Genomic DNA, 14,838 nt, shown 5'->3' with positions numbered 1-14,838 from the left:
CAATTGACAGTACACAGCTGTCAACCCCATCATTGCACAGTCATCCTGCCAGTACATCCTTTGTCACCATTGTCCCTAGGTGATGGACAGGATACAGTGGGCATTGGCCAGGGTAATGTGGTATCTGTGGCACATGCTTCCCCACACAGCAGCCATGGGCAGGGTCCTGCAATGGTACCACACAGACAGTTGCCCATGGGTTCTCGTGGGAGCATCCATGGGTGTACTGCCTCTGGCAGACGTGCCCAAAGAGGTCTGTCAACCTCAGCTATGTTTCGGGCTGTCATGCAGGCACAGTCGCATATGGATAGGTACACCAGACAGGGTCTGAGGGAGCTGAGAGCATGTCGCACAGCCATGACTGACAGTATGCGTGACATCGCGGATGCTATCTGTAATTTCACCGATGTCATAGACAGACATTGTGGGGACATATTACAGCAGTTCCACAACCACATGTCCATGAGCCAGGGCAATGGTGGACGGTTGCGGCATCAACGTGGCCGTATGCCAGCAACAGCAACAGCTGGCAGTCAGTGTGGATGACAACAGGCCCACGCACTCCCCCATAGTGCCAGCAGCAGCCCCAACAATGCTGGGTCTGTGCTGTCATCGGAACGCCCCAGGAGACCACATGCACATGGCTCTGGACAGTCTCAACAGGGACCTGTGTCCAGTCAACACACTCCCGCTTCTGATGACAGTACCCAGTCTGGCTTAGTACCGGATACGGTCCGTAGCACCCCTGCCAGGCACAGGTACCGTGTCCATGCCCAGAGACACTGATCTGTATGACCTGCCAGGTGCAGTCTGTGGCTGTCCACAAGCCCCTGTATATGGCAGCCATGAGGTGGAACTGTGTGCGTGCATACACACATGCAAAATGTTAACACCTAGGGCTACCACATACATGCACACACTACAGCAACAGTGCCTCACCCTGTACTGCTGTCCCTCACCAACACACATACACACACATGTCAATTGGTGGTATCAGTGGCAGACTCAGGCATACCTAATTCACACCCTGTGCATATGATGAAACTGTGCCACCCCCTGCAATCTCCAACATCAGTGCAGGTACAGGTAAACACGTTGCTGATGCACAGGGTGACTACATAGAAGTGTATTAGTAGTATCATGTTGGTAACAGTACAGTGTGCTGATATGACTGTGTGTATATCCCAGCATGCCTGATGCAGTAACCGTATGACTGTCCTGAATTGTTATCTGCACTCATAGTACATTCCAAAGTGTAACAGCTGCACATTATTGCATACCGGTGGTAAGGATGTCAACAGGGGGAAGCTAATGCAAGTAGTGATACGCAATGATGGACATGTACAGTAATGGTGGCAAGTTGCCCACAACGACTATGTAATGTGGATGTTTGCGCATGTTGATATGTGTGCAGTACCAATGTAATCCAAATCACAATTAACTATGACATAATATCACTTCTACCATGGGCATCTGCGCTGTGCATTCCTGGGTACATGTTGATAGTGCCCACATATTTGCACTGTAACCTACTGTTAGTGTTACCCCTTCTTTGTTGTACAATGGACTACTTCCAGCCCTGCTTACTGTAGCTTTATTTGCATGCATGTTCGCTTGGGGCTCCCTGCAACACTGCTTCCACCTGCAATGCCGAGTTACAGTGCTTCTGTGGACTCCTAGTGACATCTGCATAGCGTACGATATGTATGTCAAGTTTACACATGACAGAACGTCACTGTCTGTCCTGTTCACATGTACGTTGCCTGTGATACATTGCACATGTCTTACCTGGCATTTACCCACGTGTGCAGTCATATATGCCAGTGCTATGAAACAGTAGCAGTACACCCACACATACACACCTTCAGTATGTTGTTCCCCATTGGCCCTATGTGTTGGTAATCACCATGGCAATCACACTACTAGGGTAGCATGTGCAAAGGTAACCTGTGAATCACCTCTATGGTCCAGTTGTGGTTTATGTGAGGCATGTGACAATGTCACAGCTGCCACATGTATGCAGTCAACCATCACCCTTGGCCAGAAATGTACAACACATGTGTGGGATGCCACCACATAGCCAATCTGGGGACTGAGCACTCTGAACCCAGTAATGCCATACCCTGTCAGGTGGCATGTCATACTACAGTGACTACAATACCAGTCAGACATAGACACGCACTGACAGCAATCTGAACACACTGGGGCATACTTGGAGACTCAGAATAGCATCCTGCCTGAGCATCACACACCTCCGCAGCTGGCACACAGGCATACATTACATCGGAACAGAGCACATGCCACACATGGCACACACATCCCATGTGCCACACACTCACAGCCTGTAGGGCTACACAACACACCTGCTACAGATGTGTCAGGTACCTCTCTTGGCCGCTGCAGTGGGGTCCCGCTCAACAGGCTGTACATGGTGAAGGTCACAGTGATATGCCTCTGGGGCACTATGGTCCACCACAAAACACATGCATACAGGTCAGTCAGAGGCATGGACACATATGACTCAGTCAGCGACCATGCCACTATGGATGACCTGAGACATACCTCCCTGGACTACATGATAGGGAACATAGAAGGGATCTCTCAGCATGTAGCATGGGCCAGTATAAGCCTGATCTTGGTTGCCATCATACCCTCACCAGGTATGCTACCACTATATGTAGGAAGGGTGTTCTATGTCTACATTCTGCTCAATCTCCAATGTCATTCATAGGGTATCCACTGGCTGTCAACGTGTGCTCACATGCTAGGGAAGCCACAATGATTTGCGAGGGCCAGCCTGCACGTGACACCCATTGCCCAATGTATATTGGTGAAACCCCTTGATACACACATACTGCCTTATGCTGCAGGACATGGATTACATAGCCACCTCTGCGGGTATCACACAGGATAGGACACTAACAGTGATGCTACACAACACCAGCAGTGTACACCGCAAGATGCATGCACCGGACACTGTCCTCAGCACGGTGAACTGCAATGTCTGTGCAGTACCAGAGTCCTGATTCATGGCTCACAGGTGCAACCCATCACTGCCAGGTTATACCTCATACCATGCCTGTCGTCCCCTACACATGTAACACACATGGACAGGGGGGTGGTATCCCAAGGCACCACAGATACACACACCTCCAGGCTGTTGGCACAGCACAAAGCATCAGGGCCTATTCATGTGAAGCTAACAGTGTGTCCGACTGCCGTCTGGTTCATAGCCTGGCACACACAACCCTCCCATACACAGGAAACCCACCTATCCTCCATAACAGCACTGGCAATATGACAGTCCCAAGAACTGTCTTTATATGGCTGGACTGCATCCAGCCAAACATTGTGCGTTAGCATTACTGTAGCTACAACACACTAGTTGAAGGGTTCCCAGCATGTGGTCACTGAATTGCAGTGGAATGACATGTTACCTCTCCCACAACAGGTGGGAACATGCAGCACCTGTACATCGACTACATGTAGACTATATGGCCCAGACCAGATGTGTATCCCCTGCTGTAGGTATTTTACCATATACACCCACACTGTATAGGCACATACCGCATGCGGCCCCTGCACAGTAAGACACAGTCATATTGTTATGCATTACAAATACCATTTATCCACTCGAGGCACGTGTCACACATGGTAACTACTGCAGGTCACAGGTATTTATGTGTATGTGTCACACACATACATCATGTGTGCATTGCCATTGCTGGTTTAGGCATTGACATGCTTTCTTATGCTCAAAGACCCACACAAGGTGATAATGTGTGACACAACACAACCACACGTGGCAGTTGTGGGTTACCAAAACATACCTATCTGTACTCTGACAATGGTAATAGTCCCAGTAGCAGAGCGCACTATTGGCATTACTGGCCAACTAGCCCTGTTTGGCTGTGCTGATAGTGTGGTGACATCCCCTGTGTTTACTGGGGGAATATGCAGCATCTGGTGTATTGTAGTATTTGCCAAAAGGATCGGTTCTCTCACATTTGCATTTGAACACACCCTACTACCCCGACACACACACACACTTGCCATTTGCAGGATTCAAACCCCTACCTAACTAAGTCACGACACGTGAGAGAGACGCATTAGCGAAGCACACTATTTGGATTACTAGGAGGTTCCTCTTCTCTGGCTGTACTTATAGGGTGCTGACATCATCAGTGTTTGGAAAGGGTAATGTGCATCAGGTAGTGTGATCTCCTGATTGCCAAAACTCACATGCTTTTCATACATAATTGCACACACACAAACTCCCCACATTCAAACACGCACACACTTGCCATTTGCAGGTTTCAAACCCCTATTCAGCTATGTTATGACATTTGAGAGTGATGCTGTAACAGACTGCGCTATTCGGATTATTGGGAGGTGTCTCTTCTCCAGCTGTACTTATAGGGTGCTGACATCATCAGTGTTTGGAAAGGGTAATGTGCATCATGTAGTGTGATCTCCTGATTGCCAAAACTAACATGTTTTTCATACAGAATTGCACACAAAATCCCCTCTTCCATACACACACACACACACTTGCAGGTTTCAAACCCCTACCTAACTATATTATGATACTTGAGAGTGATGGTGTAGCAGACTGCGCTATTCAGATTACTGGGAGGTGTCTCTTCTCCAGCTGTATGTATAGGGTGCTGACATCATCACTGTTTGGAAAGGGTAATGTACATCATGTAGTGTGATCTCCTGATTGCAAAAAAGCACATGTTTTTCATACAGTATTGCACACACACACACTCCCCACATCCAAGCACACACACTTGCCATTTGCAGGTTTCAAACCCCTACCTAACTATGTTATGACACTCGTGACAGACGCATTAGCAGAGCACGCTATTCGAATTACTGGGAGGTTTCCCTTCTCCTGCTGTACTTATAGGGTGCTGACATCATCCGTGCTTAGATAGGGGAATGTGCATCCTGTAGAGTGCCTTCACAGTTGCCAAAAGGGACATCTCCCTCACACACACACTGGGCAGTTGCAGAATTCAAACCCCTACCTAACTATGTTATGACACTCGTGACAGACGCATTAGCAGAGCGTGCTATTTGAATTATTGGGAGGTTTTCCTTCTCCTGCTGTACTTATAGGGTGCTGACATCATCCGTGCTTAGATAGGGGAATGTGCATCCTGTAGAGTGCTTTCACAGTTGCCAAAAGGGACATCTCCCTCACACAGACTTGCACACACATCAATCCCGCTCACCCACACACACACACACACACACACACACACACACACACACACACACACACACACACACACACACACACACACACACACTGAGCAATTGCATGGTTTGAACTCCTACCTACCTATATTATGACACTTGAGGGTGACGCATTAGCAGAGCGCTAACCAAATTACTGGGCATCTGGTCTGCACCTGCAGTATTTATAGGGTGCTGACATCTTTATTTCTACAGAGGTATGTACATCTAGTACTACCTGTCAGGTGGGGGATAGCATATATATGCATTTGCAGCCACCTACGTCAGAGTCAGATATGCACATCGCACTGGCGGGTTATGTTCTATACCATGCTTCATGACCACAGGACCTGTAACACACAACACAACCAGTCCAGAACACCACACCCACATCCAGGACACACACTTAGCTTCCCTGGGAACAGTGCCGGGATATGCAGGTGTTCACATACACCATTCCAGTTGTTAACATCAGGTACAGGCATATTGTGTGTGAGAACTACTCAGGCCTCTACCACTTTACTCTACAGCCACTACAATTTGTGGGTCCATGTGCTATGGTAGAACCACACACCACAGCCACATGGGGGAATATATATTTCACCAGTCCATCTGCAACATGGGTACTCACTGTTCCACACCAGAGGTAGACCACCATTGTTGATATCTGACCATACCCACTTTTCCCTGGACATCCACATCCCATCCCCACCCCCAGGCAAGGTTGTCACTGCACACAAACTGTATTTAGCACAAGCAGACTCTACACTTGTGAAGACTGGGGTGGATGGCTTCAAAGGACCCATGCTGGGGGACTATACTGGCCACTCAGCATAATCCTTGATAATTGCATTCTATAAGCATGTGTACGGTTTGCATTGATCATGCTATCCCACATATACCCATGACTGCTCCACAACAAGACACCTGTCAGGTGTACACCAGCCATATATGAGCCGTCCAACAGACAGAGTGAGCTAATACATTGCAGAGCTGTAGCCCACAGAGGGAGGACATCTGTGAACAGTTCCAGCACAACACTTCATTCCCACATAATCATCACAACCCAGTGTTGACAGTGGAATTGTCCAGACAATGCAGATATGGCTCCCCTCAGTCTGTTATTGATGGCCACTTACTGTTAGAGATCCTCAGCAACCCTCTTCCAGCACACACCAACAACATGGCTGTGGCTTAGCACATTCAAACCCTGGGATCTCCACTGTGCCCCTGCTTGACAGAGGCACAGCTCACTAGCCTCACACGTTGCCTTATCTGACCTACTTTACAGTGGCACAATAGCCTACTGTACTGGGGATGTAGATGCCAAGCACACTCTGGCTAAGCTGTCATTCCCTAGGGCAACAAGCCTAGTATTGACCTCTACACCCATATGTTCAATTGTCAGATGCACAATATTTGTTGTGCTGTTCTACTGTTTGCAGGTCTTTATTGCCATAGCATTTCCTGTTCCTATGACCAACTTGTGTATCTGTGGAAGATGTTTGCATATGACGGCGATCCACTATATCACTTATGTCTCTGTAGTCATTTAGTGTGTGCACTGGGCAGATTGCTGTGTTGTGGTTGGTTCCTGGAATGACACATATAAATACCAGATATGTGTGGCCAACTGCTAAACGGAGATATGGCCTAAGTGTGTGAGCATGCCCAGTTCAGCCTTTCCATGGCATGTTGTCTGACATATGCCTCATTTATCAAAGTGTGCGAGCATGCCCAGTGTGAGCTTTCCATATGTAGCACTCTGAAGTCCACCACATATTTGGGTATGATGTGTGAACTTCAACAATATCTCACGTTTATGGTTGTATGTTGGGTGTCATGTTGTGTACTAACTGGCCAACTGCTTTGTGTCTGCCACAACAGGGATTATACTGTGCCTGCAGGGATTGCATGGGATACTTTGCAGACAGTTGTCAACATACTTTCATAATGACCTAACACTGTAGTACCGTATAGTGTACTGGTTCAGTACTTTCATTGTGGTGGACAGTATCCTGGGCTTTAGTCCTATCACTGCTTGACATCTTCATAGTGAGCACAACAGACTGTGTAGGGGCCAGTTGTGCACATATGACCCTGTTGCATTATGTTCAGATATGGACTACCTACACCAGGCTCGTCCAACATTGGTAGTGTATTCCGCAACATAGGTGGACATTGGCAAACACTAGCGATGTTCCCTAGGCCATTTCTGATGCTAGTCACAGGGTGTGTTTGTCCTTCGACACACATTGTAACTGGAGTTTGCCATGACATATATCATGGTTAGTATACTGTGCCTCCGTCTACCTCTGCATAACAGTGATACCCAGGGTTAACCTACCATCTCCCATCCACTCATCGGGATTCCTCTTGAGGGTGTCGATAGGTGACTCTCTGGCTAACCTGTACCGGGAGTTTACTCAAGAGTGGGGGTGCCTTCTGTGTTATGGATCATTCTGTACAGCTTGTCCTATGTATGTCAGTGCTGGGGTTCAGGTCTCTCATGTGCATAGCTCACTGCCATTCAGATTGTACAAGGTGCAGCATGTTCATTGATTCCAGCTTGGACATGGCTTCATACATCAGGCACAGCTTGCCTGTAGCTGGGCAGTATGGCAGTGTGTGGAGCTGCAGTTTGTTTACTGAGTCAACACATGGCATCTGTTCATGCTCTTTGCTACTCCTGGTGGGGTACTGTTGTGGACTTTACAGCTGATGGAGGTGTCTGCTGAGGTATATCCCACAGGGGCTATTGTAGTCAATTGTGACGCTGATGAAGGATGACTGCAGAGCCACAGTGACCTCCCCTTATCTACATCTGACAACCTTCATGATTGTGTGGGTATATGGTATGTTTCTGTGAACACTACAACCACATGTTTGTCCAGTGCAGGATATCTATCACCTTGTGTCCCCAGGTCTCTCATTACATGTTAGGTATGTAATGGGTTAACACCTGTGTGGTAATTTGTGGGCACTTACTGTATATCCACGGTGGTTGTCTATACACAGTTCTGCAATTAGCTTGCTGACATGGCTATGGCTCCAGTTGTCTGTTTGTAGGTGGCCCTTTTGTGGGTTGCTTGTGTCAGCTTGGGGTCGGATATGGTGGGCTGTTTGTACTCCTCTGCATACATGTTCAGTCACAGTCTTTCCATGTTGGCCTATACCTATGGGACATATATACAGAACGGGGAGGGGGGTCCCAGGACCAAGCCTTGTGGGATGCCACTCATATCTGCTTTGTAGTCTGACATGGATGCAGCATGTCTGACCATGTCAGTTCTGTCCTTGGTCTGGTTTGCAACCCCCTCTACTGACATAGGGGTATATATTTAAGCTGGTGAACATATCCATACTGAACTCGTAGGGTATTGTCTAGAAGCATATGCACAGTCCAGCTACGCTGTGTGGACCACATTGCCCTCATCAATGACCTTAATGACTGTTTCAAATGGGTCAAACATGTTTAGGGACAGGATCTGCAGTTACGACAGCCACACTGTGTAGGGTCCGGTATCAGTAGGTCCACAATAGCTTTATGTCTGCGGTACATACTGATCCTTTCCATAGCTGTGCAGACCAAGCTTGTCAGGATCCTGGGGTGGTAGTTTGCAGTATCCATTCAGGCAACACCTTTGTTGTGCAGGACCACTGTTGTTGTACACTGCTCTTTGGGTACATATCCTGTGGTAAGGCTGACATTGGGCAGTAGTGTGATTTGGCATTCCATTATTCTTGGAGTCCATGTTGGCCTCAGCCCAGGACACCATCACATACCTTTGCTGCTGTGTGTTTTGCTTTGCAGATGATGGCTGTTACGTCAGCATCTGCAAATTCAGGGGACCAGCAGTCTGCTGGGATAGATATTTTGCATTCTGGGGGGTGGGGTTTGCACTGCACCTGTCAGGTTGTATGTTAGCAATATGTGTGTGTTTGGTATGTTGTTTGTAATATCTGTGTGATTCGGAGCATATCTGTGGATTCCCAACATGGTTCCTACCATCAGTTAAGTAAGCCTTGTGATTATCCTTAGTGTCCTGTACAATTTGTATCTTCATAGGTTCATGGGTTCATACTAGGCTATCCACCCTAGGGCATTAGTAAGCCAAGCCAGAGTGTGTGTGTCTTCTTCGCCTTGCTATGTGACTATTATGGCCATTTATGATTTTCTTTACTGTGCCTCTGTCTGGTCGTGACACAGTGAAGACCCCCAGTATACATGTACAATCATCCATCCACTTGGCAATATTCCTGTTGAGGGGTGTCAGTGAGGGGCTCTGCCTAACATGGATTGGGATCCTTTTTCTGGGTGTGGGGAGCCTCTGGGTTATATATCTGTCCCTCCAGCACATCCTATTTCATTATGTGTTGAGGCTGACATCTGTCACTCTCACAGCTCCAATGGCTTTGATTTCCTGTGGTGGAGCATGTCCATTACTCCTGTATTGGACATGGCCTTGTACAATAGACATACAATGCCTCTGTGTAGGCAGTCTGTGACTGCATTCAGCTGGGGTGTCTACAGCCAGGCAGCATATGACATATATTTGACACCCTTTATCCTCTTGGTGGGGTACCTTTGAGGTCTCCCGAACAGCTGCAGGTGTCACGTACGGTACATCCCATATGAGTCATTGTACTAGATTATGGGTCTGATAAGGGAACAGTACAGGGCACAGTGACCTCTGTTGATGTAGATGTGAATCCTTTCATGATACGGTGTCCAATATCGACAATCTTCCTAGCCACATTGGCATTGTGAGTGTCACATGACAGATTACTGTCAACTTGTGTCCCTAGGTCCCTGATTACTCCTTGCATACATAATGGTTTACCACCTATGTGGTAATTTGTGAGTACCTTGTCTGGTATTTGGTGGGACATTCATACTGTCCAGTGTCTTCAGGATGTCTGGGTGGAGTTCTTGTGTGTGAGAGTGTGGTCTGTCGCATGCTACAGACTGTACAGCAGTTTTGACTACACTTAGGTGCACATGGGTGGTCTCCGCTGCTTTGTGCATTGTCAGTTACCTGGCCGTATGGGTGTCTGTGCTGCATATGGATACTTCCCCTCCTTTGATGTTTTGGTCCAGGTGTTGGGGCCATAACACATGATATGTGGTATAATCTGGTAGTGCTGGTGTGCTATCAGTAGGCTTGCAGCAGGCTTCTGTCACTGCACAGACATCGATGTTCTCCATACTGGGAAGTGCCTCAGGGGCATGCATATTGCAGTTTACACATCTGGCATTGGTCAGCATTACCCTTATGTTTCTTACCACTTATGTTTTCTAGGGTGGTGGGTAGTCTTTTTGGCCTTGCCTACATACGGCTCTATGGAGGTGACAAAGGCCTTATCCAGTATCCAGACACCCAGGTGTAACAGGTGCAAGCCATCCCTGGAACAGCAGCATGGCTTGTCATGCATGACATCTCCAGCAGACAGACATTAGACCCTCTTGGACTGACAGATGTAACTGTGCCACCTGTTAAAGATGATCATTCTGTGTTTGTACTGTGGCATCATTCTTGGTGAGGGTTGGATGCTGCAAACGGCCAGTGTCATACCAGCCTGGGGTACATACTCAAAGAGCTCATCCATGTCTCTTTTCATGTAGTCCAGGGAGGTACATCTCAGGTCATTCACACCAGCATGGACATTGAGTGCATCATATTTCTGCTTGCTTTGTGGTGACCCATGCATTTGTGTTATGTGGCATATTGTGGCAGCCTACAGGCAGCTTACTGTACCCTTTCCCTTGTTCAGTCTGGTGAGTGGGACAGCAGTGTGTCTGCCTATACAGATACCTATTACAACTGTATCAGGCATGTTGTTTCTTCTTCTGGCCTGTGACTGTTTGGCACACCAGCTTTGTGTACTATGTGTTGCATGTGCTATGTTTAGAGGTTGTGGTTGCTCGGGATCTGCTTTGGAGGCTTCTGTTGGTGTGGTGTGTTTGTAATTAGGGCCTCCAGGAATGTTTTTCTGTGTTTATGTGTTTGGTTTACAGTTGTGATAGGTCTATGTGGGACTGGGTTTGTGGTGTATGTGGTTACCTTCTCCACCTGACTAGTTTTGACAGTACTGAGTTGGGGGAGCTCAGCCTCCGGTTTGGATACATGGTTGCATCTCTCACATATATTTGTATTTATTGGGGGGAGTTGTGGGTTGCCTGTGTACTTGGGCCAAAAATTGCCTCGGATTACCCTTTTTTCCCCTTTTTGTGGGTTTCCCCTTTGTGGTTTGGGAAAGGTGGACCCCAAAAATTTCCTCTATGGCATTTTTCTTTTTTATTTTGTTCATAAAAAGCTTCCTCTTTTTCATGGTTTGGTTAAATGGCTGGGGTCCCAAGCATTTCCAGGGCCTTGTGGTTAAACATTTGGGGGGCCCCTTTTTTTGTTTTTTGTGGATTCTTCCAAGGGGGCCCGGGGTTTAAAGGAATCCTGTATTTTCCATGGTTTTGGGGGTTTCCCAAAAAATTCTCACTTGCCCCCAGGGCCTTTGTGGGTTTCCCCATCCCGTTTATGCAACCCCCTTTTTTTAAAAGTTTTTCCTGGGATTTTGGAGGGGCTGGGGTTTTTTAGGGGTGTGTATAATTCCCCGTGTATTCTTTTTGGGCCGGCTTAAGGGTTTTGGGGGATAATTCTTTTCCCATCCAGGGGCCCGTTCCCGGATTAACCCCCAGGCTTATCTTTTGGGTGGTTTTGCCTTGGGATTTTGGTTTATGGTTCTTGGGTTTTTCCAACTGGGGGGTTTGGTTTTTTAATTTAATTTCTTTCCCCTTTTTGTCTTGGGGGATTTTTAGGTTAAGCAATATAATGGGGGTTTGGGGGCCCTTTAATTTTTTTCAGGAAAAATTCCAAAATTTCCCAAGGTGCGTTTCCTGGGAAATCTTTCGAGGCTTTATTTGGGAGGGATTTTTCCCTTGGTTTTCCCTTTTGGGGGAACCATGGGGGGGTTTTGTTTTGGTTTCCAACAGGGGGTGTGGTTTTCCTTTACATTTTTTCCAGTATCCTTTTTGGGGGTTTTTCCTGTTTTGGTGACGCCCCCCTAGAGGTGGGGCCTTATGTTATGCTGATGTTTAGCCTTTAAAAACCCCTTTTCCCCTTTACAACGATTACTTCCCATTTTTGGCCCTTTTTCACCCACCATTTGTGGTTTAGCTTTGGTTGGGGGGGATTTTTCAGGGTTTCCTTTTTGTGGTATATAAGGTGGGGTTTTTTTTGGATTACCTATTTCAGGGCTGCCCCGTGGGTTTAACCCCGACAGTTTTGGCCCGGGATTCCCTTTGGGGGATATGATTTTTTGATGACCCCGAGGGGTTCATTCCCCGGGGCCATGGCCCGGATGTCTTCCCGCCAAACCCCATTGGGGCCCCTTTCCCCTGCCTTTCTTCAGGGCCCGGGTTTTCCTTGATCACCCTGCCTTTTTTGGCCCTTTGGGTTTGGGGGGGGTGGTTTAGCCCCGGGTCCCTCAGGTTTTGCAAATATAATGGGGTTTCAATTTCCTTAAAAATTTTGGGTTCATGTAGGGGGTGCTGCAAGGGGTCCCCTTGTCCCCCGGGGCCCTATTAACCCAAAAACCCCTTTACATTGTTTTGGCAGGGGCCTTTATTTTGGCTTTCCTGTTAATTTTTTGGGGGTTTTTGAGGGGGGGTTTATTCCCCGGGCCACGGCCCCGTGTAATGTCCCCCAGGTTTTCCTTTTGCCCCAGGGGAAAAACTGGGCAGCCCCCTTTTGCCAATGGGGCAGGGCTCCCCGGGCCCCCCAATTTTTTAAAACCCCGGGGTTGGGTGGCAATGGGGGGGCCCCCGGTTTTGGCCCACCCCTAGGGTGGTCCTTTTTGCAGCTGGGTTTTCCCAAATCATATTTATTTTTAAAAACATAGCCCAAAACCTACCAAATTTTTGGTTTCATGTAGGGTTTTTGCTGCAAGGCTCCAAATGGTCCCGACCCGGAACCATGCCCTTTAACCCCCCAAACACCCTTGGCTCTAATTTCCTTTCGTTTTTGGCCCCTTTGGTTTTATTATGGGTTCCCCTTTTTTCGGTGTGGGGGGTGGCCCTTTTCTGAGGGTTTTTCCCCTCAAGGGCCATTCTCCAGTCATTTAACCCTGGATCCCCCCGGGTGTCCTTTTGTCCCCATTGGGTTTTCTGGACCCCGCTTTTCCCCCCTCAAATGCCAGATTTGGGGAACATGGAGCCCCAACAGCCAGCCACACTTCAATTTTTATCCCTTTGGGCTCAAAAAACCGACCTGGCAAATTTTGTGGGGGGAAGCCCTTTTTTGGTTTAATTTTTTACCCTACCCACTACCCTGGTGCTTTATAATTCGTTTCTTCCCTTTTTTTCCCCCTTTTTTCAGGGGACTGCTAAGCGGAAAAGACATTTGCTGGCCCAATCCTTCACGGGGCATTGGGGAAAAACATGACACCCCCCAAAAATTGTCTGAAAAGGCTCCAGGCTGGTTTCCCCGACCCGGAAACGTGTTAAAAACCCCACCCCCCAAACCCAGTTGGCCCCTTGGGGACCTGGCCCATTTCGGGCCCCACAACCGGGTTTCCCAAAAATTTTGGGAATGGGTTCCCCTTCCTTTTTTTTCCCATGTATTGCATAAAACCCACATTTGTGGGTTTATAACCTTCATGTTTATGTTTTATGCAGCACAGCCCGTTTGCTCGGGGCTGCACTGCGTTTAAACATCGGCGATCGCCGAAAAAGAAATTATATTTTTATTATTTTTGCATCGGGTTACCTTGCCAATGGCCACATATTTGGCCATTGGCATGCTGCCTGACACATATGCACCCTTTATTTGGAGCTGACATGACATTGTGAATTTTGCAGAAACATACTCAGTTGTCAACTGAGTACATTTCTGCAGCTAAAACGTCTCTTACACGGGCTGGTTTCTGCTTCGTGGATCGCTAATATACCTCATTTGCATACCTTTCGGCTGCAAGTGAGGTATTTAGCATCCACGCCAGTCCGTAAGAGACGCTAGCTGGTCTCTTACACGGAGTTTAGGGCTGTTCCTGGATCGCGAGGCTTGCATGGAGTGTTACACGTCTCTTACACTCCGTGCAAGCCTTTGTGAATCCTGCCCATAGAGTTATTTACCACTATGCAGCTCAATGGGATATAGGCATATGTTTGTATGCTGTCAAACTTAACATGTGTTCATGCTTTCACAGTTTCCACTGATTAAGGAATGATCACAACTGGACAGAACATGCTTGATGTCAGGGGTCTTGTCAATTCGCTGAAGGTAGTTTTGATGAACAAAAAAGGATTAGAGTAAGTTCACCTAAACTACTTTTATCAACAATGGAATTTGCTTCTTTCTTCATTGTTGTGTGACCTTAGTGTTCTTATAAATAAGTTCAGTGAGATGTGTGTAGGAAAGTGTTCCCACAAAATGGGGGGGTGTTCCCGCAGAATGAGGGGTGTTCCATGCATGTTTCAGCTAACATTTTTCAAATGTTTTACATTTGCTGATACTGCCTTCAGCAAGTCAACATGAATCAGATGTCAGCAAGTCTCCTGTGGCTGATAATAATGACAACATATGTTTGACACAGCCCAGT

Source organism: Protopterus annectens, chromosome 10.part0 (assembly GCF_019279795.1).
Source record: "Protopterus annectens isolate FY-2018-M chromosome 10.part0, PAN1.0, whole genome shotgun sequence".
In the NCBI taxonomy this organism is placed as follows: domain Eukaryota; kingdom Metazoa; phylum Chordata; order Ceratodontiformes; family Protopteridae; genus Protopterus; species Protopterus annectens.
This window is presented reverse-complemented; position numbering follows the sequence as displayed.